Source organism: Nyctereutes procyonoides, unplaced genomic scaffold (genome assembly GCF_905146905.1).
Source record: "Nyctereutes procyonoides isolate TBG_1078 unplaced genomic scaffold, NYPRO_anot_genome, whole genome shotgun sequence".
Lineage (NCBI taxonomy): Eukaryota > Metazoa > Chordata > Mammalia > Carnivora > Canidae > Nyctereutes > Nyctereutes procyonoides.
This window is the reverse complement of record NW_026575047.1, coordinates 17250714-17277055: the sequence shown is the minus strand read 5'-3', so window position 1 is coordinate 17277055 and position 26342 is coordinate 17250714. Positions and strand designations below refer to the sequence as shown.

The 26342-nt window shown below is 43.9% G+C and overlaps 1 protein-coding gene across 5 annotated transcripts in view; it reads right to left on the bottom strand.

Moving 5' to 3' along the window:
- CUNH4orf19 (chromosome unknown C4orf19 homolog) overlaps positions 1 to 26342 on the bottom strand; it is an 86945-nt gene that overhangs the window by 58921 nt on the left and 1682 nt on the right. The window lies entirely within an intron of this gene.

Below are 26342 nucleotides of genomic sequence, written 5' to 3'. Positions count from 1 at the left end.
ACTAATGAGATCTCAGGAGCACTGGCACCGCTGTGAGAGCCCTAGCAAGAGTCCATGAATTGAGTGAGTATCTGCTAGCCAGCCTTGGACACAGACACATCAGCCTCTTTATCAGCTCCATTCTGAGCTATGGCTAGAGGCCATATTCCAACCCGATTCACGAAATGGTGCCCATCACTACTGGCGAGGTAGAGGGGGAGCCCACCAGAATTGGACTAGAGGGACCCCCTGTTGAACAACTTCAGGGAGATCTGTTCTGCTAGTTTTGTTTTGTTTCATGGACCCTCAAGTGCTGTCTTTAGGGAGAGAGTGGTGGTTTTCTGCAAAGCCAGGCCAAACAATCTATTCCTGCGAAGTGCTCTATCCTTGACCGACGGGTAAACCAAGCATTTTCTGCCTGCCTTGTTGGGATAGTACAAGGGATGCCTTTCGGAAGACAACTCACTTAGTGATACCCAGGTTCCAAAAAGCAGCAGACTTTGAGAACTTGAGAGGACTGAGAGGGAAAAGAAGTTTTGGATCACTCCCTCACACAAATTGTATATCATCAGCAAATAAGCAGGCGGTTTTCATTGGTTTGTGATTCATTTGGGACTGAATTCCAATAAGGATGATGTGATGACATTTTAAAAGCGTGGATGAAACTAGATACACAGGGAAACCAAAGGTGACTTCGGTGGACAATACAGAATACAAAATAGTATACAAGATGATAAAGTATTCACCTCTTGGCTGGATTTTTTGAGTTGCTGATTCAACACAACTGGGCCGTGTTGACCACCTGACTACTAGCATGATGGGAAATAGGTGACAGTCTTGCTTTTACAAGACTGTTCTGGTTTCGTTATTTTTTTTTAAGATTTTATTTATTTATTTGAGAGAGAGAGAGAGAGAGAGAGAGAGAGAGATCACAAGCAGGGGAGAGGGAGAGGGTGAGGGAGAAGCAGACTCCTTGCTGAACAAGGAGCTTGATGTGGAGCTCAATCCTGGGACCCTGAGATCATGACCTGAGCCGGAGATAGGTGCTTAACCAATTGAGCCACCCAGGTGCCCCCTTGTTTTTTATTTTCTAAAAGATAGAGTGTGGGACGCCTGAGTGGCTGAGCGGTTGGGGAGCTGCCTTTGGCTCAGGTTGAGATCTCGGGATCCGGGATCGAGTCCCACATCAGGCTCCTGCGAAGAGCCTGCTTCTCCCTCTGCCTGTGTCTCTGCCTTTCTCTCTCTCTCTCATGAATATAAATAAATTTTAAAAATAAATAAATAAAAGATAGAAGGCTCTATTGGCATCATATCATCATATCATATTCTCGGTCATTCTCCCAGAAGAAACAGAAATGCGGAATGACTTGCTTTCTGTGTAGACAGAGAGCATCTCACAAACTGTTTGCCCCCACGCTGCACCCCTCATTGAGGAGGCCTGCCCTCATGGATGCCCCACTATGGGCTGCAGGCACAGTGCCGCCAAGCAGATGGCTGTGCACCTGTGCTTGGGCGCTCTGGGTCCTCAAGGTGAAAAGCTGGTCTCACCTGGTTAGAAGTTAAATCCAGAAACCTCCCCTAACATCTCTGTCTCTGGTATCTGGGTATGGGGTTGATAAGAGGAATACTGAATGTTGCATTTTTCTTACCTTTTTGTTGTTCCTGTTTTTATAAGATTACTAGTAAGTAATTCTGAGAAATAAGGATCTCGTCACTGCGTGCACTGGGAGAGTGCTGATGATGGAAACATTTCAGGATGGCTCTTCATGACACAGGAACGCCAGACTTTGGGGGGTGGTGTAGGCTGTGGATGCTCAACGGGAGTCCTGGCTCTAGAAGAGGACTTTATGCCCTGGGGAGTGGGAGGCTGTTATGGTCTGAATTTTCTCCCCTTCCCCACCAATTCCTATGCTAAAGCTATAACCCCCAGAATGTGACTGCACTCAAAAAGACCTTTAAAGAGGTAATTAGGGGAAAGGGGGACATGTAGGGTGGGCCCTAGTCCAATCTGACTGGTGTCCTTATTAGAGGAGATGAGAACACACAGACAACATGCAGACCCAAGGATGAGTGCGTGCAGTGGCACCAAGAGCACGCGCACCTGCAAAAGCAAGGAGAGAGGCCTCAGGAGAAGCAAAGCTGCCAACACTTTCATCTCGGACATTCAGCCTCCAGAACTGTGAGAAAATAAGCCTCTGTTGCTTCAGCTACCCAGTCTGTGGTGTTTTGTTACGGCAGCCCGAGCAGTCTAATACAGGGTGTCAAGAAAAAATGTGAAGAGTATCTGGAATTGTTCAAAGTCAAAGCCCACGTAAGCTGCTAACTCAGAGTTGTCCCAACTATGTTCCCAGGAAATTTAGTGTTAGCAGAAAAGGAGCAGGGGGTTGTGGGCTCAAATGCACCTGGGCCACGCTGGCCTAGTTAGCCAGGTTTCTGCTGCAGGACTTCTCAGACTCTTCAGTGTGCCGAGTCACACATTAGCATGATCCCCAAGATCTGCGTGTCCTCCTTGACACCTGTCTTTCCCTCACATTTTATTTCCAGTCCATCACCAAGTCCTGATGACTGTATCTTTGAAATACTTCTTGGACTAGTTTACTTCTCTCCACTGAACTGCCACTGAGACCCAGACCACACTTCCCGTGTCTCTTGCCTAGTCCGTCACCAAACCTGCCTGATGGGCCTGCCCACCCCAGAATGTACTCTCCAACCCGTTCTCCACAAATACCACTGGAACAGCCTTTGCCAAGCACAGCTTGGATCGTGTCAGCTCCCTGATTATTTTAAAGACATTTTAGTAGCACCCCATTGCTCCTAAGGAGACAAAATTCCTGCTCCTATCTTCAAGCTCATCTTGAACCATCTCCCTTTCCGGGTTTCATTTCAAAGGTCTTCTTTTAGACTCACTTTATTTTGCTCCTGCCCACTAAAGAGCCTTTGCTGTACCCTCTTCCTGGTTAACTCTATCTTCCTTGAGTAGCTTCTTTCACTTCCCTCCTTTATTGGGTCAGATCCCTACACTATTGATTCACATTGCACTTATTCCTATTAAAAGTTTACATTTATTGATTATTTGGTTGATACCTGAATCTCCTTCTTCTAGCTACAGCTTCTGAGTTTGTAGAATATCTTTTGTGAAATAGCAAATTTATTGATTAAGGTTTGGGAAGGACACATCTGAAACTCAATGAGAAGAACTTTTATGAATATGATCAGGGTTATAGACAAAGGTTTTGGGTCCTTAGAAACATGTAGTTGGGGCACTTGGGTGGCTCAGTCAGTTAAGTGTCTGTCTCATTTGATTTTGGCTCAGGTCATGGTCTCTGGGTTGTGAGATCGAGCCCCACAACGGCTCTATGGGGGAACACAGTCCGCTTGTGATTCTCTCTCTTTCCTGCTGTTCCCCTATCCCCTACACACATGCTCTCACTCTCTAAATAAATAACACCCCCCCCCAAAAAAAGAAGAAACATGCGGAGACTCGCTGAAATTTAGCATCCTTTGAAATAAACCACCCATTTGAGAAGTCAAATATTGAGAGGATATGATATTAGGGCTACGTTCTGGAGTTACATATGGGTGTGTAACTTTTCTTTTTTTAGTAACAAAAGATTTGTATTGAGAACGTACACATATCATCTAATTAACCAAGCATTTGTACCCAGAACTCTTGCATTCAATAAGATGAAGAACTCAATAAAAAATGGGCAAGGTCTTGAATTGATTCTTCCCGACTGATGTAGAAGGGCCATGAACAGAACTAGCTATCTGAGTGACACTGGTGCCAAAGAGGGACTGAACACATGCCATAGCCTAAAACACCTTTGAAGGGAGATAAACAGTCCAACAGGAGGAGTATGTCATAACTACTGGCGGAAAGGAAAACAGGCCAAAAGATCCTTTGGTTTACTAGACCTTAACGACTGAATTTCTCATAACTTGCTTGCAGGTGTAGCCAACAGGGAAGTCTCACAATACCGGAAAATGCACGGAGGCTCACCGGGTGTGTCACTTTTTGTTTTTAAAAGTTTGATTCTGAAGCATTTTAAATCCGCAGAAACCTTGAAAGACCGGTACAATGAACAGCCACCTCACCTTTAAGCAACCTGCCTAATGTTTTGATTTTGCTCCAAAAGAGCTGCTCTTTCCTGCTTTACTGTGGACAGGGCAATTCTCATCATGCCTTCAGAAAGACAGGAAGGAGTGTGTAATTATAATTTTTTTAAATGTTTTATTTACTGAGAGAGAGAGAGAGAGAGAGAGAATGTGCACACAGAGGGAGAAGGAGAAGCAGACTCCCTGCTGAGCAGGGAGCCCAATGTGGGGCTCGATCCCAGGACCCAAAGATCATGACCCAAGCAGAAGGCAGATGCCCAACAGACTGAGCCACCCAGGCAGCCCTGGGCTGCGTATTTAGATCACTAGTACCCACTCTGTGGGAAGACCACTCACGCCTCCTGGCAAATAATTCATCAAGAAATATTTAGGGTTTGACCTTACATAAAGTGCTGTGGGAGATAAAAAGACATTTATGGGGCATACTTTAAGAAAAAAATCTACCAACACATGAGAAAATAAAACACTTTCATGTGAAAGAGTAACCAGCAATAAAAATAATAGATAAGCCTTGATGGAGGGAGATGTAGAAAGTGTGGACAGAGTTAAGAGAAGACCGTTTCTAGGTAGGTTTTTTCATGGAAGTGGATTCCCTACAGAAAGTAACACCCCCCCCCCCATCGGTTCATTTCCTTGTACTAAAAAAGACCAACTCAGGATAATAATTTTACAAGGCAAATCACAAACAAGTACCTCTAGTGTGAACAAACTGAAGTGTAAGAGGGTCGATTCCTTATCTGCACAATATTTACAATTATTTTAGCTCTTTACTGGAAGGACAATTCAAGCGAGGGGAAGTTATTTGTTCCCTTACAGGCTAACCTTAGTTTGGTTGACTTAAGCCAAATAATCCATTTTTTCCCCCTGACAAAGAATGGGCTACTATATTCACCTGACGTATGAGGTCAGGCTGCTCTGGGGAGGGCATGATTCTCAGTGTCTCCCAGGCCTGGAGATCTGGGCAGCATTTCCCTAAGAGCCCATTGTTCCTACAGGTCTGCATCTGGGGCTTAAAGAAATCAGAACCGGGAAAATACTGAAGAAGATCACAATCTGGTACAAATGTTAATCAAATAGGAAGAAAAATATTGTATAAAGGGTGGAGTAGGGGAGCTCTTTAACGGCTGTGCAAAGTAAGCAGGGGTATGTTTTTAAATTAATACCCACGGTCACTGCGTTTGGGCACAGTGTGGCGTACACTAGAATGGAAATTCACCTTCAGGTTCAAGTGATCATTTTCGAGAAGGTTCTGTCAAATGCAGTTCACATATGTACATGGCATGAGAACTTGGATCTCTAAAACCTATACTCTAGATCAGATTTTCCAACTTGGGAAGAAGTCAGGAGGGAATATTGCTCTCAGAATCACAAGGTTACTTTAATTTATGCATTAAAGTATTTGAATTTATTTAAAGAATAAATTTAAAGGTTTTCTTTAGAAAAATAAAGAATTCAAAGGTTTTCTTTAATTTGTGCTTTTAACTCATTACTTTCTGAGTTTTTTTCTCCAAATTGCATACATTAATTTTACAATCAGGAAATAAACAATAAAAGTGTTTATTAAACAAAACCACCTGATGGCTCAGTCAGCTGAGTGCCTGACTCTTGGTTTCGGCTTAGGTCATGACCTCAGGGTTGTGGGATTGAGCTCCACCCATGTTGAGCTTGAGATTCTCTCCCACTCCCTCTAAATAAATCTTTTTTTAAAAAAGATTTTATTTATTTATTCATGAGTGAGAGAGAGAGAGGCAGAGACATATTTACAGAGAGACATAGCCAGAGGAGAAGCAGGCTCCATGCAGGGAGCCCAATGTGGGACTTGAACCGAAGAGCCAGGGATCACATCCTGAGCCAAAGGCAGATGCTCAACCACTGAGCCACCCAGGTGCTCCAAAATAAATCTTTAAAAACAAACAAATGAATGAAAGACAAAAGTACAAAGACCAGAGTTGAAGGTTCTCACTGTTAGACTGCTGTTGTAGGCAAGGAAGATTCTCAAAAGCTACTGGGAAGTCAAAGCCCATCAATTGGCCTATACAGCTCTGATGAGGTAATTAATAAAATGTCTACTGACCTCTACTCTAAAAACTTTTAAGCACCCAAGGATACTGAAATTACTTAGAAGTCTGTTACCTTACCTCATTTTAACAGTTTTATTGATATAATTCACACACCTTACCATTCACCTACTTAATGTGTACAATTCGATCCTATTTGTCATATTTACAGACTTGTGCAACCAACGCCACTTGGTTGGCGTCAATCAATTCGAGAACACTTTCATCAGTCCCAGTTCCCTTTAGTCATGAACTCCTTATACCCCATTTTCCAGAGCCCTAGGCAATCATCAATCCACTTTCTGTCTCTGTGTTTATTTTGGATCTTTCACAAAATAGAATTGTACAATAGGTAGCCTTTTCTGTCAGGTTTCTTTCACTTTACATGATACTTGCAAGGTTCATCCATCTGTAGCATTTATCAGTTCTTCATTCCTATAGTCTGCTATATGGCTGTATCCCATTTTCTTTGTCCATTCAACAGTCAATGGACATTTGGTGTTTCTACTTTTTGGCTATTATGAATAATGCTGCTATGAGCATTCACGTTCAAGTTTCTGTGTGGATGTATGTTTTTATTTTTCTTGGGTATATGGTTAGAAATGGAATTTCTGGGTAATATAGTTAATTGTATGTTTTTAATTCTATGTTTTCTACTTTAAACATTTTTATTTACTTATGATTTGATTTACTTACTTGATACGGAGAGAGAAGAGTGTGCACAAGCAGGGGAACAGCAGGCAGAGGGAGAGGGAGAAGCAGACTCCCCTTTGTGCAGGGTGCCTGACTCCACGGGGCTTGATCCCAGGACTCTGGGATCATGACCTGAGCTGAAGGTAGGCACAACTGACTGAGCCACCCAGGAGCCCCTTTTTATTTTTTATGTAAAAACATATATATATATATATATATATTTTTTTTTTTTTAGGAGAAAGAACGTATATGCGCATGAGCTGGGGAGAGGGTCAGAGGGAGAGAGAGAGAGAGAGAGAACCTTAAGCAGGCTTCATGCCCAGCATGGAGCCCCATGTGGGGCTCGACCTCATGACCTTGAGATTATGACCTTGGTGAAACCAAGAGTCAGATGCTCAACTGACTGAGCCACCCAAGCACTCCTATGTTTAACTTTGTAAGGAATTGCCAGACTGTTTTCCAAAGTGGATGCATCATTTCACATTCCCACCAACAGTATATGAAGGTTCCAATTTCTCAGATCCCTTGCAAACACTTGTTATTGCCCATCTTTCTTATGATAGCCATTCTCGTGAGTGGCTATTATAAAGTGGGACACTTCATAGTTTTTAACATATGTCTTTAAGAACTATTTTCTGATTACAGAAGTCATACAGATTGACAAGCACAATTTCTGCGTGCACATGCACTGATTTGATTCCCAGCTTCTAGGCCAACTGTACCATCTTCATTTTGGCACAGTTATGTTGTCCAATCTTACAAAAAGATGGAGGCTCAGGGATGCTAAGCAGCTCTAAGGCTGGGACTTGACCCTAGGTGTGTCAATAAGCTTCTGGTTTTCACCACAGTGTTATTCTGGTATGATGGGTACTATGTGCACACATACACATGTGAGGATCAAATAGGATAATGAAGTGAACTTTATGAATTTATAGCATCTAGTAATGAAGAGTAAGATGTTAAAGGGACATGACTTTTGGATTATATAAGCAGGCGACATGTTATCTGTTGAGAGATTAAGGAACAGAGTGGTGACTTCTGTGGCCACAGAGAAATTTAAAGGAAGACCTGAGATTAAAGAGCCTCACATTAGTTTGGATAAACTGGAGTCTTTATCACCCCATTTGGAGAATGAGGACTTTAATCGTCTTAGAGTTATGGTCATAAATAGCATCAAAACATGTGCTAAACGTGTTCACCTTTAGGTCTGTGCATTAGAGAGAATGAGGCCAGTTTCTCCTGAATTACTGTATCATCTGAATGCAGCAGGATTACCTTATTTTGGCTTTGTGATTATTTTCTAACGCATATAAAACAGTTCCTTTCTTTTATTCTTTATAGTGGAGGAAAAATTATTTTGCTATAATTAAAATTGAGTTTTGGCCACAATCATGAGCAGTTCTAGAAATTAAAACTCCTCAAGCTCTAGTTAAATATTATTAGAAAAAAAGTTCCTGCTTGCTACAGTCCCTTCTCTAGAAATCTATTCTGTGGAACTACGCACATAATGCCAATATCTTTATCTAGACTCTTTCCAGTTTTCAAGTTTGCATATGTGACTCAAACAGAAGATTTCAAGGAAGCTGATCCTCTAAGTAACTACTTTGTGGACATTGCTAAAGGTGCCATATTTTTACACATCATTTCCTGAAGAGAACTAGACAAAAGATCCTCCAACTTCAAGAATCCTAACAAAAGGGGCAGGCTAGTTTGGGATGGGATAGACTTGATTCAGGAATGAGAGCTACAGACTAGAATGCTCATTATTTGAAAAATATGTGTATTATTGGGGCCCCAGGATGGCTCAGTCATCTGCCTTCGGCTCAGGTCATGCATGATCTCGGGGTCCTGGATGGAGCCCTGCATCTGCTCCCTGCTCAGCCACAAGTCTGCTCCTCCCTCTTGCACCCCCCCACCCCCAGTGCACATGCACTCTCTGTCAAATAAATAAAGTCTTAAAAAAATGTGTTTTTTCAGCAAAGGATCCTCATTGTCTCAATCTTTAGCTTGCACTTGGCAGCCTGTATTTGGAGGGTTTCTCCTTTCATGGGGTGCAGGGTGGGGCTCTGGGTGGGGTGGATTCAGATAAGATAACAGTTCCAGTTTTACCACTCTTATGAATTTTGTGCTAGGGTTGAAGTGCTCAGCAGGAGGGGAAAAGGAGCCCTGTTTCTGTGTATTGTACAAAGAAGAGGGAAGGAGGAAATGGTAGGAGGATGATTTCTCTTAAAAGGTGCTCTTGTGGCTGCATTTCCTCTAAACCCAACATTTGTGTCCACTTTGAGTGAAATGCATCTTTCTTGGTCAGGCATATATGGAAAGATCAAGAAGGATTTTTTCCTAAACCAGCAGAAGTTCTGGCAGGAAAGCAGGGAGAATTGACTCTGTTGACTCTGTTGATGTATCCTCAATAAGTGACAGTATTGATCTCTGAAATCATTAAGCTTTGGTATTTTGATCTGTCCAAAAAGGTGGAGGGAGTTCTTTTATATGAAAAAAAAATCTGCTGGAAGATTATAAACTAATTCTGAATTTCTAAGTAGCATTTGACCTTCACAGGCACATCAGTAATGTCACTGCATAAAAAGCAGCCAGGGCCATCTAACCTAGTATGGAGGCATCTACACTGAGGAAGGAGTCTGCTGGCTAAGAGGGTGGGCTCTGCAGTCACACAGAACTTGACGGAGTCCCAGCTCTGTCACCTTGAACAACTTGCCTAACCTCTCTGAGCCACCCCTTTAAGTTAGGTGATGTATAAGTCACTTTGAGTACCTGACACATAGGAGGTGCTCAGTAAATGGTAGCTATTCCTGCTTGCCTGACAAAGAGATTTTTAACTACGGTCAACATGATATGGGGCCTTGCCCTTCCAACTCATCCTAAGACAGGTATCATGTCATTTGTATTTTATTTGGCCTTTGTTTTTGAGTGGCTACTGTTGTCTGGTTGTGTGCGCTGAGGAGTCAAAGAAGCCTGACCCAGAGTCCTTGAGCTTGATGGAAAGAAAATCTACGTGATATCATCAGTTGAGGGAAATGGGAAGGAGAGCCAATCAATGGGGTTGGCAATGGGACAGCAGTTTCAGATGGGTTGAGTTTAAAGGGGTTTGGGAATATGCAAGTGGCTCTGCCCTGCAGGCATCTGTTATCAAGGGATCTGCAGCTGTGTGAGGAGATGGGGCTGGAGATAGGGCATTTGGTGTCATGTGCATCTGAGCCATGAGTGGTCTAGACACTGTGACACTGCCAGAGGTTGGTCAGGAGCTAGAAGACATAAAGGACTGTGGGGTAAGGGAGGAGCCTAGGGACACAACAGTGCTTGGGAATGGTAGGTGGCAACTGGAGTGTTAGGGTATCTCCTAGGGCCCGAGATAACATGATGCGTGGATATTTAGGTTTTTGATTAATATTTATTAAAATAACATCCAAAAAAGTAGCTTTCTATTGAGATAACTGCAAATCTTATATTCTATTTACAATTCTCTAAACTCAATCCTTTTAAGAGTGTTTTTTTCAACTTGGTTAATTAAAGGCAAGGACAGTTAAATGTTTTACTTAAAAATGTACTATACTTGATTTTTTAAAAGTGTCTCAGTGACCAACAGACAAACCCTTTTGTAGTACTTAAGTCATTTTATAAAACTAATAAACTCATAAATAAGGTAAATCTTCAGTTGTCATAAACATTTCAATCCAGTATAAAACAAAGCAAAACTGGGGTGCTTGGGGGGTTCAGTAGGTTAAGTGTCTGACTCTTTTTTTTTTTTTTTTTTTAGAAATGTGTGGGAAATATCAGAAAGGGAGACAGAGCATGAAGACTTCTTTTTTTTTAAATTTTTTTTTTATTTTATGATAGTCACAGACAGAGAGAGGCAGAGACACAGGCAGAGAGAGAAGCAGGCTCCATGCACCGGGAGCCCGATATGGGATTCGATCCCGGGTCTCCAGGATCGCGCCCTGGGCCAAAGGCAGGCGCCAAACCGCTGCGCCACCCAGGGATCCCAAGTGTCTGACTCTTGATTTTGGCTCAGGTCATGATCTTGGGGTCATGAGATTGAGCCCCATGTTGGTCTTCCCTCCCAGCGGGGAATCTGCTTGATATTCTCCCTCTACCCCTACCCCCTCAATAAAAATATATAAATTTTTAGAGAAGATTTATTTATTTGAGAGAGAGCACAAGGGAGAACACAAGCAGTGGGGAGGGGTAGAGGGAGCAGGGGGAAGCAGACCCCCCACCAAGCAGGGAGCCCGAAGTGGGGCTCAATTCCAGGACCCTGGGATCATGACCTGAGCTGAAAGCAGATGCTCAGCCAACCGAACCACCCAGGTGCCCCCCAAATAAATAAATCTTAAAGGAAAAAAAAGGCAAGAAACTATCTGAAAGGTTTTAACTTAAAGATCCCAAGACAAAATCAATTAGCTAATGATGTATTTATTTATTATTTTTAATGACATATTTTAAAGTGAAATCATAAGACTCAACATGTTAATTAACAAATTATCTTACGTACTGTGAACACTGTCCATGTTCAAAATGTTGACTACACACTCTTCCACAAACTTTTCTAAAAACATAAATACTTTGGGTTTCATTTAGTTCCTCATATCTCTGCTTAATTCTAGACCTTCCCAGGGTTAAACTGCTATCTCAAAAGGACATCATCTGCTTCAACATGGAATCCATCCATACCTTACAAAGGGCTCCGTCTTCTCACCTCGGTCCCCAAGATGCAAATTACGAGTTAGCTAATTCTCAGGTCCTCTGGCTTTTCCACCTCTCACGCAATCTGCCATTGACCAGAATTGATGACTGGTCACCGTCTGATAGTACTCTGAATTTTCTGTACACCCTTCCTTGATGACAGAGTCATAACTCCTAAGTACGTACAGGACCTGTGATTGGCTTCTGCATCACCAAACCCCAGGGTCAGACTTGATAGGAGATGGCAGGCAAACAAGGGATGGGTCATGGAAGCAGATGAAAAACCAGGAGTGAGAAGTGTAACGGTAGAACAGAAGTCAAAGGAAAAGAGAATTTCAAAAAGGAAGGCAGCACCAATGTCAGTACTTTAAAATGCTACAAGGGCAGTTTACAAGGTAAGGGGATGAAATGCAACTGCTAGTATTTTTTTTTTTAAGATTTTATTTACTTGAGACAGAGAGAACACAGGAGCAGGAGTGGTAAGGGGCAGAGGGAGAGAGAGAAGCAGACTCCCTGCTGAGTGTGGAGCCGGGCGTGGGGCTCAATCCCGGGATCCTGACCTGCACCGGAGTCAGATGCTTCATGGACTGAGCCACCCAGGTGCCCCACGATGGTTAGTCTTCATGGCCATACATTTAAATTTAAGATTTAAATTTTATCAGTGAAATTTTCATGTCACAATGAAGGTAGAAAATAAATAACCATAAATTAAGACTGAATTAAGTGAGAAAATGGGAACTGCATTTATTTATTTATTTATTTATTTATTTATTTGGGAGGGGGGACTGCATTTAAAGGCACCAAGGAGTCAAGAATTCTTTAAGACTTTAAAATTTCACTTAATAATTTAACAAGGAAAGGGGGTGGGTAGCCAAAAAGGAAAGAAATAAGGTTCCGAGGAAGAGATGTCTGTTCTGTGCTAATTTTAATTAAAAACAAAATAAAAAGGTTTGAGTGTGTTTACCAAGGGTTGACTTCCTTTTCCTGGGGGGGGGGGTGGGGGGGGTGGGGAAGTAGGGAGTGCTAAAAGCTTAAAGATTTAGGACAGAGACAGCATTACTACTTGATGAAGCAATGTCCCAGAGGATGGAGGCTAAAAGTGAAGGAGTCCATGTGAAAAGGTTGACCTTGAACAGGAAAAGGAACACTTTATCCTCTGAGAATGGAGGGAATGAGGAAAGAATTGATAGCAAGGTAGATAGCTGGGAGGCCGGGGCGGGGCAGGCACTGGCAGCTGGGCCAGCCAAGCTGCCTGAATCTGGGCCCCGTGGCCAGCCTGGCAGGGTGCACGCAGCACACGGGTTCTGGGAACAGACTGATTCTGGGCTGGGACGGTGACAGCTCCAGAAATGGCCCAGTGGGGACCAGCAGAGCTTCTGGGTAAGGGGGCAGTTCATATTAATCACAGATCAGTGAAGAGATCCTAGATGTTTCTGCTCAGCGTTGGTGTCTGGGTTAAAGAAAATGAGACCAGAGGTTAAGACGTGCTCAAGAGCAGTCGTTAGCATCTCTGGGTTTTTTCTTGGCTTCCAGAATTATGCTCCCCTCTTTTAAAACAAAAACAAAAACATAATCCATTTTCTCCTCCACCTCTCTCCCTGGCTAACCTGTCCTCTTTCTTCCTGTTTCAATGTGCGTGTCATTTTCTCTGAAAAGCCTTCCCGACCTCTCTCCCCTCCTGTCTGAATCAGATCCCACAAAGGCTGTTAGACGCCCCTTTCATCCTTCTTTTGTTGCACCACAGGAGGAAATGTTAGTTTTATTTATGTGACTATTTCAGATACTGTAAGCCATATGAGGATAGGGACTCTATTTGTTCACCTCTGTATCCTGGTCAGCACATAGCTCAATGCCTAGTATGCAGTTAGCGCTCAATAAATACAATGAATGAGGGGCACCTGGGTGGCTTAGTCAGTTAAGCGTCCAACACTTGACCTCAGCTCAGGTCTTGATCTCAGGGTCATCAGTGCAAGCCCTGCACTGGGCTCCATGCTGGGCATGAAGCCTACTTAAAAAAAAAAAAAAAAAAAAAGATGATGAATGAATTTATATTCCAAGTGTCTGGTGTGGGAGCATGGGATTCCACAACGGTATTTGCCTGTTAAAGTTAACTTAACATTTGTGAAAAATGCACTCTGTGGGGTTCCCAGGCAGGCTCACTTACACTTTCTCTGTACGTCTGGCATCTGGGAAATGCTCAATACATATTTGATGAGCGATTAAGAATTTTTGCACTATTGGAATTTTAATTCCCTTAAGAAAACAAACATAGCTGCCTCCAAGTCACTCAAAAAAAAAAATTGAAAGATACTACCTAAACATTAAAAGCAACTTCTTTAAGAATAAACAAATTAGGGCACCTGGGTAGCTCAGTGGTTGAGCGTCTGTCTGTGGCTCAGGGCGTGATCTTGGGGTCCCGGGATCGAATCCTGCATCGGGCTCCCCTCAGGGAGCCTGTGTCTCTGCCTCTCTCTGCGTGTCTCTCATAATTACATAAAAACTTAAAAAAAATAAAAAAATAAACAAATTAAAAAATTCCCCAACAGTGTCATTCAGAAAAAACACTAGAGCTCACCAGTAGTTTCTTAATAACTAGAGTGAAAATACTGATCATATAACTAAGGCAGCTTCTGGGAGAATATATGATTAAAAACCCAATGCTTAATTTCTGAAGTTTCACACTTTTGAAGCATCTCAGAAACATCTTCTTAGATCCCACCTTGATACTAAATGAACTCACCGATTTTTAGCACAGAAATTCATGGACTTGCAAACATTTAAAAAGAGAAAGCATCACCAATGAATGCTTTGCCACTTTTCTCAGGAAAGGAAATTCGTGAACACATGCGCGAAGGTTAGTACCATACAGTAGGCAAATGTTTTTCCATGTCCCACCCAAAGCAAACAAATGAAAATGAAACTTCAGAGACAATTATAAAATAGCTCCAAATTTAAAGACACAGTATCCTTCTCTAGATTCGCCACAGGAGGAAAAACAACTCATTTGGAAGAATTTAAGACTAAGTTTTACATAAACGTGTGTGTATATGGGGGGGGGAGGTGGTGAGTGTACAGAGTCTAAAAAAAATCAAACAGATGGTAATCAAAAAATGGAAATGCTTAAGATACGGAAAATGCTGAGTTGAAATAAATTAATAAAACACTGGAAAACAGGCTCACCAAATTTTTTTAATGGGAGCAGAATAGTTTCCGAAACACAGGGGCCCATTTAGGTGATGAACACCAGATGCTGGGTGTAGTTCATTATAGACAAAAGTATTCTGATTAGCTTCAGGGGAGAAGGAGAAAAGGATTAGGCTCCAAAGGTGGGAAAGTCAAACACAGCCCTCCGCAGCCTGCTGCAGGCGACTCCCCAACTGTCCCTAGATAACTCCTGGTCTAAGGACAAAGCAGTTCTCTATCCCCTCTCTGGTCACTGAATCCAGATCCAGAGGCATCTAGTTCACTGGGCCACCACCCTGCACGGTGGACAATCAGAAATATTGCTCTGAACCCACAGTCAGGGCAGGGTCAGCTGTGCTTCCCGTAAGAGTCCCTGAGAGCCAGTCTATGAAAAGGGCCCTGAGAGCTGCAAAAAGAGGGCTCAGAAGACAGCTATGGGAAATCACTGACGTGATCGACTCATTAAAGGAATCCTTGCACAGGGATGTCTTCTTCTCTGGAAAGTCCAGCACATGGGTATGTTGTTGCAGGGGAGACGGGGACTCGTTGGTCCTCCCTAAACCCAAAGTCTGTTTTCCCAGCATGACCAATGAGGCAGTGAGGCTGATTGTCCCTAACATGTTCTTCCTGTGGTGTGTGTGTGGGGGTGTGTGAGGGAGGGGGGAGCGGAGGCAGGGGGATTGTGGGTGTCCTTCTCCTTCTCAGGTTTCAGAGTGGCCTCTTGGGTCTGAAGTCTAAAGTCTATCCGTTGCTTTAATGGGTGTTTTTCAGAGTGTTGAGCATGACGCTGGACCCTGGCGGAGTCTGAGCACATCATTTACTGACGCACAGAGATTTATTTACTTGCCCGCCCAGTAAAAGCCAAGTTATTCACAGATGCAGTGTGTGCTAGAGAAGACTTAGCTTGTAGGAGAAAGAATTCTAGACCCAGAGTTAGCATATCCCTGGATTCCAGGCTTTGGTTCTGTTATTAATCTAGGGCCATGTGAGTTTGGCCCAGCCATTAACCTCTCTGGGCCGCAGCGGCCTCGGAGGTGAAGTGGAGAGAGTGAATCAAATCACCACCAAGACCCTTTCTGGATCTAACACTCTGCGATGAACGTGGCCTGCGTGTTCAGAAGAGGGGAGTGATCAATCTGGGATCAAATGATCAAGGGTTTTCATAACTGAAGCAGTGGAGTTACTTCATTTTCTACAAAGCCTGGTTTCTCTGTTGCAAAAACCCTGGAGCACAGAAATGTCCAATGTAGATTGCAAAAGTCCCCAGGAAGCTTTGCCCCATGCATAAATACTGTTAACTGTTTGGAATTTTTTCTTCCAGATATTTTAATTATAAGTGCTACCTAGAATCGTTACTACTGGCTAAGTGCTAATTATAATAATTACTATCTGCGTTAAAATGCAACATCAAGTATATGTTTCTTCAACAAATTTTTACGAATTTAAAATTATGTCCTGGGTGTCTTTGCACCATGTCATCGTGTGCATCTCATTATTTTTATTAGTGCAGGGTGTTGCATTGTGTCTCTAAGTTGTGCTTCATTGAACCAACGCATATTGACAATGTATGAATTGTTTTTTCTTTTTTTATTATAAACACTGACTATAACCCTATAAAATTCCTTGTATACCCATGTTCTAAAATCCAATCTTGACACTGCCTGCCTTGCTTTCCATTTCTACCCATCACCAGGTCCTGGTGCTGTCATCTAGTATCTCTGGAAGCCGTGGCCTTCTCTCCACCTAAGTACCTCTGCTTGAATGAAGCGGAGGTCCAACAACATCTCCTGCAACCACAGCCCCTTCACGGCTCTTCTCTCTCCCCAACTCTGCAGCCAGAGAAGCAAATCTTATTACTTACAAGTTGAAAACCTTCAATGGCTTCTCACTGTTCTTAAGGCCACTGACTTAGAATGCTCTTATGGTCTATAATTTGCTCTACGATATGTTGGCATAGACTCTGGGATGCATGAGTGTGTTTTAAATCTGCACCCTAGAATGTACGTTGGTTGCCCCAGTCAGGAACATGCGTGTCAGAGGTCCTTCGTGAGAATGTTCTCACAAGGGCTGCAGTCCAGAGGTGGTTTCTGCAGGTGGGTTAGCTTCCTTATCTCCAATCAACACAAAGGGCTTTATTAATTAGAATATGGATGTTAGAAGCTATTTTTCACCAGGGAAATCACTCTCGTAGGAGATTTACAGATGGGTTGCAAAGAGTGGAGGCATCCCCATTCATGCACCACCACGGTAGATGGTAGATCCAGGCACCTGCACCCTCCCAGGGGGTTCCCAGTACTTGTTTCTGAAAAATGACTGACTAGTGGGCCAGCTCAAAGGAATCTTGCTGCTTAAGTTAAACTCTGAGGTTAGCCAACCTTGCCTCTAGGAGAGTGTCCCCTTTGCCTCTACTGAACTTCCCGTGAGATAGAGAAATCAAAGGAATGGAAGCAGGGACCACGCCTACACAACAGGCTGCCCGATTGTTCGATTCCTGCTTACTGATCAGTGTTGGAAGGTGGGGCTGAAATGAGCCTGAGATTTGCTTTTGGACCACGTGGGAGGCTGTGAGGATAAAGACCTTTACCCCCACTCAAATCTAGATAGTGGCAGTTTCAACACCCACCCCCAAACCCCTAAATAAATAGGAAGGATCACATCAGGAGAGGTCAGGTTATGTACGGCACGTGGCCTACCAGGCCCTGCACCATCCACGTCCTGCCTGCCTCTCCTGGGACCCCTTGAGCTCAGGACATCTCTAGGAACACGGCCTCCCTCTGGACCCGTGACCACGCTGGTCCCTCTGCTCCCCCTGTGGCTCCTCTGCCTGCTGAGGCCTCACCCTCTTGTCTCACCTGGATGTGCTTCCTCAGGGAAGCCCTTCCTGCCTCTCAGCCCAGGTCACAGCTCCCATCCCACCCCTGGTGGCCCCCAGGACCTTCCTCCCTGCCGTCCACACAGGAACGTAGCCTGATAGTTCTGTGCGGTTATCACATTGGAGGCGTGAGATTGTGTCCGTGTCTGTTTTGTTCACCCTTGTATCCCCACCAGCTGGCACAGCCTCTGCACACATTTGCCTAATAGTAGGGCATTTCGATTTTTGTCCACACAGCAGTTGTAGAGGGCAAAGAAAAAAAAAAAGCTTTTTATGGCACTAGGTTCACTAACTGGAGTGGGCCCTCTACAGTGAAAACACTTTACAATGAAGTTCTTAAAATAATCCAATCAAACTCACGAGGCAAAGGATGCACAATATATAAAATAGCAAAGGTGAGGCAATGGCCCTCTCTTTTAAATACTATAAATGCTAACTTTGTTATTTTGAAAATCCTTTCTGGTGGGCAGCCGTGGTGGCTCAGCGGGTTTAGCACCGCCTTCAGCCCAGGGCGTGATCCTGGAGACCCGGGATCGAGTCCGGCATCGGGCTCCCTGCATGGATCCTGCTTCTCCTTCTGCCTGTGTGTCTGCCTCTCTCTCTGTGTGTCTCTATGAATAAATAAATAAAATGTTTAAAAATAAAAAAAAGAAAAAAGAAAATCCTTTATGGAAATGAAAAAGTTGTCATCTTCATGCCTCACTTTGCCCTCTTTTAGGTTCCTTTAGTCTTGGCACTGACAGGCTGAGCACTTCAGCATGTACCCAGGCTCTGCTTTCTCAAAGAAGTCCACCTTTGTCTCCTCAAACGAAGTCCTTGGCCCCCACCCGACTCCCCGCAAATACAAACATGGAACTGTGACTACATTTCCCCCCAACCCCCAAGGTCTCTATATGCTTGAGGTACAGAGAGCATTTAAAACAGACCCTGGACAGACATTTAGGCAGATGATTTTATACTAAGGAAAGTGAAATATCCAGTTAGAAGTTCAGGGCAAATCCTATGTGGTTAAAGTCTGAAGTCTGCTCTCACTTGGTGTGGCTTTTATCAAAGGTAATGATGTTGTGAGCCATGGGCCACCTGATGGCCTCCCCAAGGCCCATCCTTTCCATCCATTCCATACCCCATAGTGCTGCTCTGGCCCAAACTTTGAGAAAAGTGGAGGCCACGGGCTGAGAATCAGAGTTATCAGACATTTAGGAAGTGCGGACACATGCTTGGAGAAACACTCAGCTTCCCAGTTTTACAGACAAGGACGCCGAAAGCCGGGGTGATTGAGTGGAATTCCTGAGGTCCCACATCGAATGGCAGCATTGGCATTCAAGGCTGATGACAGTCCCACCCTCGTTCTGGTCCCTTCTGGGCAGGGGGGTCGCATCTTTTACTCCTCCAAGACTCCCTCAGAGAGAGCAGTTCACCAAATGGCTTAGGGATGGAAGAAAATCGAACCCCAGCTCCCAGTTTCTTTTCAGAGGGCCCACATAAACTCAGTAGATGGTAAACACTTGCAAACAGAAGTGAGTAAAGATATTTAATGGGACCAAACATGCATATGATGCTGTCATCTGTGTTTAAGGGGATGATTCTGACGATTTCTGACTTACAGGCAGGCGGGTACGTTGCCTCACCGGCCACACCTGCCATTAGGGGCCCTGCAAAGGGCGCGGGTGGCAGATTCTTGACTTCTTGTTTGTTTGCTCGTTCTGCTTTTTGTTCGTCTAATTAACCCTTATGGAGCAACTGCCTGCCAAGGGTGCAATTTCAGTGATTTTACTTTCTCTAAAGATATCTCAGCTTTTTTTTTTTTTTTTTTGGATTACATAAAAGTCACACTCCTTTTGCTCCCATTAGAAATTTGAATAATAGTGAAGGGGAATATAAGGGAAGGGAGAAGAAATGTGTGGGAGATATCAGAAAGGGACACAGAACATAAAGACTCCTAACTCTGGGAAATGAACTAGGGGTGGTGGAAGGGGAGGAGGGCGGGGGGTGGGGGTGAATGGGTGACGGGCACGGAGGGGGACACTTGACGGGATGAGCACTGGGTGTTATTCTGTATGTTGGTAAATTGAACACCAATAAAAATTAATTATAAAAAAAATAAAAAATAAATAAAAAAAAATAATAAAAAAAAAAGAAATTTGAATTTAAAAAAAAAAAAAAAGAACTTTGAATTTAGGCAGGGTATTGAAAGACAACCCTCTAGCTTTCTCCACACCAGCGGGCTGTGGCCTTGTTTCAGGTTCTCTTCCCCAGAGCCACAACTCAGCCCTATACTTCAGCACCACGGAAACACTAGCCTTTTAGCTCTGAGAAGAGAAAAGTGTCACATCAGTAATGGAGACTGAGCTTAAAGTGGGGGAGGATCAGGCCTCTGTCAGCGATCTCATGAGGCTGGACCTGTGCCTGGGTCGCTGTGTTGCCAAAGCTTTTACTATGTCCACTTCTAGAATGTTTGGCTTCCTTCACCAAAACCAGATCCTGGTGGGGATCATAAAACCTGTCCCGTCAAGTTCAAAAGAGAATGCAGATAAATTGTACTTTGTAAACTAAATCTTGACTCTCTAGCCAATTAACTCTCTTTTATGATTCTTTCTAGAAACGACTGCGGCAGTAAATGCATCTTGTGATGTGCTAGATAGCCAGCAAATGGGGATTCAAACCCAGGTCATCTTGATTTTAAAATGTGAGCTCTCCCAACTCCCCCCCAGGATGCCCAGCAGAGGCTGGGGAAACACAAAAGGGAGAGGAACTGCTTTGAAGTCTTTTAGTCAAAGAGGGCAGGGCTGGTGGGGGTGGGATGGGGTGGAGCCCAGGTTCCTGCCCTTGCTCTGCCTCTGACTTGCAGGGTAGCCCTAAACAGGGTGCTTTCTCTCCCCAGGCCTCGGTTTTCTTCTCCATAAAACCAGGTGTTTGGATCAGTGAAGCCCCTCTCCAGGTCAGGATTCTGTAACCTATAGACATTCTCAGAGCCTTAGCTTAGCGCTTAAGAAAATAGGCTTAACAATTTACTTGGAAAAAAATACAGATCTTTTTATCACTCAAAGAATCAGAGGAAAAGGTTGCAATATTACGTCATCTGTAATATAATATAATAACATGTTATTATATTATATTTAAATAATATAAATAAATATAATACGTCATTTGTTGCCACTGGAACTAACGTAGGGGTTCAATTCGATAAGGAAAGCAGATAAGGGAGGAAATGTTTTTATGAGGCATTTTTAAGTTTCCATGAAATAATTACTTCAAAATCGCCAACATAAACTTTCGAACGTCTGAGTTAGGCACAGTGTCTATGAAAAAAAAAAAAAAGAATGCAAACCGCAAAGCAAAAATTGATCAGTTTGATAATTTCCTCCAAAGACCAGATAGAAAACCTGCGGAGTGCTTTCCTCCAAAGACCTTCCCTGCAGGTCCATCAGAAGACTCGGCTTGAAGTCAGCAGACCTGAGTTCAAGTCCTGACTGAGTGACATCGCAGCCTCTCACTGTCCTTAACTATGAAAGGGGCATGATAATCTTGTCTCTGAAGATGTCATGGGGTAGATCTAATAAACTGAAGAACTATTTGAAGAACTGTTTCATTATAACTAATTGCCAAAAAAAAAAAATTCTTTCACTATATAGAGGGAATTGACAGGGGATACAGATTTGGAACTTCGTTTGAACTGCTTCTTAGCAAAAGTTGAAAAACTGCTACAACTCAAAGGAGTGAAAACAAACCAACGGAAAACCAAAACAACCATTAACACCAAAAAGCATCTTCTTTTTCAGGAGTAAAGAAGGCAGAGGTGACACCCCAGCCCAAAGTGTGGGAAACACAGTTGAGAACTGGGCAGTCCAGAACCATCCTCACTTCCCTTTTTTTTTTCTTTCCTCAGAATCCAAGTTGGCATCAAATCTTGGGGGATGTGCTTTGCTTCTCAGACTTTACTGTACTTAAGAATCATCTGGGGAAAAAAAAAGAATCGTCTGGGGGGATCTTATTAAAATGATTCAACAGATCTGAGGTAGCAGCAAACCTGTATTTCTAACCAGCCATTCCGCTGGTCCATGGACACCACTCTGAGTAGCAAAGCTCTTGGCTTATTGGAAAAAAAAAAATGGTGGAGGGTTGTTTTGGAGAGGGGCAGACATGGGTCTGAATGCCATCTTTATCAGCTCTTAAGTGTGTGACCTTGGGTGAACAACTCCATCTGTAGAGTGGGACTAATACCTATTTTATATAATAGATAGGAGGACCCTTTGAAATATTAATAGATATGGTTCTTTTCTAATTTGTCTTTCCCTTGACTCCCCTATGCTCATTATCTTGTCCTCTATTACTCTTCTCTGATGATCCAGTTGGCTTATTTAATCTGAATCTTATTAAGTAGCTTCTGTGCACATGCACACACACCATACATTCTTTGAGGGCATTATCGTCTCTGATTTTATTTCATTTAGCACGTAAATCAAGCAAAAGTATCCTTAAATTCTGTTTATACACATCCCTGAGTTGCACGATCCTTCCCCATCCTTCCCTTAGCATCATGCAGAGAGGCAGAGCTGTGTCGTGCTTACAAACATGGGCTTTGGCTCAGGTCTGAGTAACAGAGCTGGTTCTAGACCGTGCCACCTGCATTTCCTGCCTAACTCAGACTGGCATGTCTGGGTTTCAGTTTCTTCACCTGTAAAATAGGATTTCTGCTTTAATCTCAAGGGTTGTTGGGAAAATGAAGTCAGTTAAGTTATGCAAAGTGCTTAGACAATGTGGTAGATTGCAAACATGACAATTCCCCACCCTTCCTGTCAAAAGGTGGGCTTTTGGAGGAGAAGCAAACTCTGTTTCCCTTTCAGCCTCGGCCTCGGCCTCAGCCTCAAGGAGCATTGCCTCCGGGCTCCCTCTTCCAACCATGCTGAGCCAACACATGAGCAAGCCCAGGCGGCCTGCTCGATGACGGGAGGCGTGTGGCCCTGCTGTTTGGGCTGATTTGGCTGATGGTCAGCCAATACTTAAGGGCAGGGCTGCCTTGTGACCACAGGGGCATAAGGGAGTCTGACAAGGTGAGTGGAGTCACCAGGCACCAATTGCTGACCCACAGAGTCATAGACTAAATAAAGACTAGTCATTTTAAGCCACCACGCTTTGGGCTGGTTTGTTATATAGCAATAGATCATTGATACTCTATGTAAGTACCTTTCCCCCAAAATATCGTAACAGCCCCTCTTTATGGAGGAATTACTTACATGGAGCAATAAACCTTTGCTATGCTGGCTTTGCTGTTTAGGAGCTGGTTGTGACTACATCTCACACTTATTGTAATGGCCTTATGCAGAATCTGGAGGTGTGCCTCCTTGCTGTGGACCAGGCACCCACACAGCCAAGCTCATTAGGAGTCCAAAGAGAAATAATTACATGTATGTGCTGGTGGCAGTCTAAGCATGTGGCTCTTAACAACTCTTTACGGGGGCATGAAGACCTCACTTCATCGTTAGGTTGCCATAGTCTAGAGGACTGAAGCTGTTGGCTGTCTGGTCAGAAGATGCTTCCCAGCCACGACGTACAGACCCACTCTTTATCACCCATAAATGACCCAAAGGATATACTCAATTATCGAATGGAAGGAAAAAGACTTAGCACCCAAGTCAAAAGAAATGTCCAAACTCTAAAGTTTGACTCTGGGACTCAGAAGCAAGTGAATCACAAATAAATCCAAATATATCAAATATATGTTGTATGACAATGCTATGCATGTTAATAGTGACGGAGGTGTCACAGGCACTCTGTGCCTCCTGCGTACTGCTGGCGTGCGCTGTGACAATGGCACTTCTGCACACACAGCAGAGGCTTCTCCGTGACACACGGCAGGCTGTGTTGTGGCTGATTTAAACAGGAGGCCGTTCTACTGTCCACTAGTACTACAGCTACACAGTCAAGAGTCAGGGTGTTTTTACTTCCAGAAGGAGTCAAGCTAAATCAGAGAACGTGTATTATGACACAAGGGTGACAGTTTATCCTAACGTGGCCTTCAGATGTACATATTTAGGTCTGCGTGAAGCAGCACTGGGTCGTTGGAAGTGTGAACTATACTTGGCTCATTCTTTATCAACACCTTTCTCCGTGAGAGAAACAAAGGATGTGCTGCCCGAGTGTGGCAACAGTAGGAGGTAACGTGCTGTGATGATACACTTATCACGGCTCACACTTATCTGCCTGCCACAAGTGTATTTTGAAATGCCACAGAAATCAACTTCAGAGACTTCAGTCACCCAATATTTTCTGTGACATGATGTCCTAAATACCTTTGCCCCACTAAGTATCTTTAGAATCAATTTACTTCTCACTCTTCTCTCCTGTGGAGTTTCACAGCAGCTGTCTTGCTGGTACCTTTCCCACTTCAGTCTTCTCATTGCAGCCAGAGAGAACTTTCTAAGAAACAGATCTCTCCGCTTAAACCCCTCCAATGGTTTATCTGAAGACTGTAAGATCCCTGGAGGCAAGGACGGTGTCCCTGGCACCTCGCTGAGTGTGGCGTCTGAAATCTCTGACCTTACAAACGTGCTGTCCCCAAGGTCAGGGATCAGTTTCATTTCAGAGAGCCACTCGTACACCGAACAGGATGGGGTTCACTGCACAGGGTAAAATTTGAGACCTCTTCCCCTTTCTTTTACTATTTGCTGCAGTTCAGGGGCATCTTTCCTAAGATGTTTGATGACACTGAACTAGTATTTTGAGTTAAGTATCTGCTTCAGGACACACATTCATCTGATGGCTACATTACACTTTAGGGTCATTAAAAATTTTTTTTAAAAGACTTTATTTAGTTATGAGACACACAGAGAAAGGCAGAGACATAGTCAGAGGGAGAAGCAGGCTCCCCGTGAAGAGTCCAATGTGGGACTCGATCCTGGGACTCCAGAATCACGTGCCGAGCCAAAGGTAGATGCTTAAACACTAAGCCACCGAGGCCTCCCAAGGGTCATTTTTAAAAAAAGATTGTATTTATTTGAGAGAGAGAGAGAGAGAGAGAGACAGAGAGAGAGAGAGAGCCGAGTCAGCATGCACACAAGTAGGCTCCTGTGCAGGGAGCCCAACTCCGGGCTTGATCCCAGGACCCCGAGATCATGACCTGAGCCAAAGGCAGATGCTAACTGACCGAGCCCCCCAGGTGCCCCAGGATAGAGTTATCTTGATGATATATGGTCCTTCTGAAGATTCCAAACTCTAATGGAACAGGAAGGTGAAAAAGCTGCGAGTAGGTAACAGATTCCACTTTCATGTTATTCTCTTAAAACAGCTTTCAGGCGGTAACCACACTAGGAAAGGCTACAAATGGGTGACCCATCGGACCTGCAGATGGGTGAAGGCTCAGGTCTATCCTTCCCTAGGAGGAGGCTACCAACTCTTCTCATCATCTAGAAAGTCTACCTGCAACCAGATAATCTAATAAAAAAAAAAAAAAAAAAAAAAAGGACAGGCAGGAGCTAGGTACTATTTAACCAAGACCTCAAAAGAGCCCAAGAGTCATCGGAAATATTGTGAAACCAAGGGAATTTGCGAGTCCAGGTAGAGGAAACCCAGCTACCGGGAGGCCGGTATTCGATTATCTGGAAACTGGAGTCCCTTCCAAGCAGCACAGTAAAAGGGCTCTTGAGGCACCAAAGGCAGCGCAGCTCCAGGAGGCAGGCAGGCAGTACGTGCTTCGCCCTTGGCCTGCGACTCGAATCTGGCCCGCACTTGGCGAGGCTCAGCCAGGCTCGGAGACACACGAGGCGGGAAGTCAGGGGAACCGGTTCTGGTTTTAGGCTACTGAACATATTTGGTGACATGCAGCTTTTTGACTGGATTTGAATCCAGATGTGCAAAAGCTCTTAGAACATAGCTAAGACTGGTCACATTTGTCTTTAGATGTCACTGGATACTGAAATCTTTAGAACCATTAAGGACCAGGCCCTGGGGCCAGGTGCCAGGAGACAGGCGCTTATCACATACTTGCTGAACGGAGGGAGCAAAGAAGAGAAACCCAAATCCTGCCTTCCTGTATTCACGTCTTCTCCATTTCTGTTCTGTGATCAAGGCAGCTGCCTCTAACTGATTCTTCACATGTTAGGGAAGTACAAAGAACCCCAGAGTCCTGCTTACCCTTGAGGGCTTCAAAGTACTGTTTCAAAGACCTGCCTCATGACCGGTGAGGTGTTCTATAGGTACCGGCGTTTCACATCCGAACCTTTAACTTCTGTCTCCTTAAAATATTAGTAACTGGAGGATTAGATGTGGGAATAAATAGAATTGATTTATTGAATTGTGTGATTCAACACAATTCTATTGACTGTGTTGAGAAGCAGCCACCACTCTCTATTTCCTTCGGATTCAGCTCTCAAACGTTTCTCAGCTTTCCTACAGCACCGCTCCTCACGACAGCTTGGGTACAGCCACCCAGGACATTCCTAAGCCATGGTGCGAATTGCCGCCAGGAATACAGTGAATGAAAAAGTAAAACACACTATTCTTTGATGAACAGTGAGCCACCTCCTGCAACGCTGGCTTCCTCTAAACTCACGAGGCAAAAAGTCTACACCACAACGGAAAAGAAAACGCACTAAGTTACTAAGGAGAGTTTTGGGTTTTGTCTTGAAGGTTAATTACAGTCCTGGAAGGGGGAGGGGAAGTCCCACTGATGTTGACATCTGGAAAAATTCTTCAGTGGTGGTTTGTGAAAAATCTCACCTCATCAGGGCGGCCAAGGTCAAATG